Genomic DNA, 2,589 nt, shown 5'->3' with positions numbered 1-2,589 from the left:
TTCCTTCTAGGTGGAAACCTACTAGGACTTGGAGTCCTAGTAGGATTCCCCCTTTGGGGGCGCACCAAGGAGGTTTGGCCGGCCTCCCCTCTCCTCCTTTATATACGGGGGAAGGGGGCACCCCATAGACACACAAGTTGATTGTTTAGTCATGTGCGGTGCCCCCCTCCACAGATTTCCACCTCGGTCATATCGTCGTAGTGCTTAGGCGAAGCCCTATGCCGGTAACTTCATCATCACCGTCACCACGCCGTCGTGCTGACGAAACTCTCCCTCGACCTCAGCTGGATCTAGAGTTCGTGGGACGTCACCGAGCTGAACGTGTGCAGATCACGGTGGTGCCGTATCTTCGGTGCTAGGCTCGTGAAGACGTACGACTAGATCAACCGCGTTGTCATAACGCTTTCGCTTTAGATCTATGAGGGTACATGGACACACTCTTCCCTCTCGTTGTTATGCATCACCTAGATAGATCTTGCGTGATCGTAGGAAATTTTTTGAAATTACCGCGTTCCCCAACAGGCGGCGGCTCCATCTCGTGAAACGCGATAATTATTTCTCCCTGATTTTTTCTGAAAATATGGGATTTTATAGCGTCGGTTTGAGGGTCAGTGGGGCCACCAGGTGGACAGCACCCACCTGGGCGCACCTGGGGGGGTTGGTGCGCCCTGGTGGGTTGTGCCCACCCAGGTGGCCCCCTCAGGTCCATCATGGCTCCAGAAATTCTCTTATTTGATATAAAATATCCTCGCAAAGTTTCGTTCCATTCCGAGAACTTTTATTTCTGCACAAAAATAACACCATGGTAGTTCTGCTGAAAACAGCGTCAATCCGGGGTTAGTTTCATTCAAATCATGCAAATTAGAGCCCAAAACAAGAGGAAAAGCGTTAGGAAAAGTAGATACGTTGGAGACGTATCATGTATCAGTAAGCTATGATAAATTTTCTACGGTGTGGTGATTTTTCAGAATTTTTTGGAGTTAAAAAAGTATGAATCTTTCTTCATCCTATACAAACTGTTCTTTTTAGACAGATTGTTGTTATGTTTGTGTTGTTTTGCATACGTTTGCTTGTTTAATGATTCTATTTGAGGATAGGCGTATTAAATATATAGAGGCATTTAGTATGCAATGTTAAATAATAATTTTAGTGATTTACTACAGTAGAGAATGATAAGGTTTTGTATTAATTTATACTAACTTATATCATGAGTTATTGTTAAGTTTTGTGTGGATGAAGTTTTTGAGATTTAGGGAAACCGTGATATGAGAGGAATTAAGGAGACACAAGATCTCAAGCTTGGAGATGCCCAAGGCATCCCAAGATAATATTTCAAGAAGTCTCAAGCATCTAAGCTTGGGGATTCCCCAGTAGGCATCCCACCTTTTTTCATCAACAATTATCGGTCAGTATCGGTTGAGCCTAAGTTTTTACTTGTACACATGATATGTTCTATTCTTGGAGTGCCCTTTTATTTTTGTTTGTTGTTTGAGTAAAATACTTGGTTCTAAAATTTTAAAATGAGAGAGAGTCCTCACTTAGCTACTTAATTGTTTGACTACTCATTTGATCTTCACTTATAGCTTTTTGGATTAGTTTGCCATTTACTCTCGTTCTTCACTTATATCCTAAGATTAAATTGTTGGATGCATTGTATATCATAAAGTTGAAATTATATGTGCTTCATATGCTTGTATCCTGCCTAGTAGTAGTTTCTCATTGGGTTTAGGAAGTAAAATTTATTGAAATTTGACAATCACAATATTGGTCATACAAGCAATTCATGAATAATTAGTATATGGAAGAGATACAACTGCCTCAACTTCATCCCTCTACATGGTCACATGGTATTCTATGTGATGATTGATTTAGTGATGTTCATAGAGCGAAGATATCAGAGTCATGTGGGCTATATGGCAGTCCTGGAACAAATTGACACATGATGGTGACCGTTCAAACTTGGTGTTCTTAGTTAGGCGTATCAAAAAAGATCTAACTATCTTGGACATCCCCTGTCAACATGTAAAAATTCTCTTAGGCCATGGTTGGCATCCATCGACAGAGGGGTGGGTGCAAATTAATATTGATGGGGCTCTAACCTTGCTGAGAGCAAGGCTGCTGAAAAAGAGGTGGCGCGGTCACCCTCTTCGTTACTCGGAGCATGGAGCAAGCCACACGAAGGTGTCACTGATTCTTTCATTGCAAAAGCTTTGGCATTGCGGATGGCGTTATATTTGCTTGCTTCGAGGCTACCCACATGTGATAATGGAGATAGATTGACAGGAACTGGTCTATCAATGCACTTCTCGCTGTAGATCCTTGTTGGTTGTGGCACCGATTCTCTTAGAAGTCAGAGAGCGAGCTTCATCATTTTTATCTTTTGTATTTCAACATGTAAACAGATTAGTCAAATCAACTAGCTCCTTTTTGTTGAATCGAGCTCTCTGAATTCAGAAAATAGTTGCTGGCTAGAACAAAGATATCGATTATGTCATCCCGAACATGGAATAAATTTAGAGTAATGTTCAGTTTTTCTGACAGCTTATGGCATAAGGTGCTCTATTCCCAGCTTATTCTAGAAGTCACGCA

The sequence above is a fragment of the Triticum dicoccoides genome, chromosome 7B (assembly GCF_002162155.2).
Source record: "Triticum dicoccoides isolate Atlit2015 ecotype Zavitan chromosome 7B, WEW_v2.0, whole genome shotgun sequence".
NCBI lineage: Eukaryota > Viridiplantae > Streptophyta > Magnoliopsida > Poales > Poaceae > Triticum > Triticum dicoccoides.
This window is presented reverse-complemented; position numbering follows the sequence as displayed.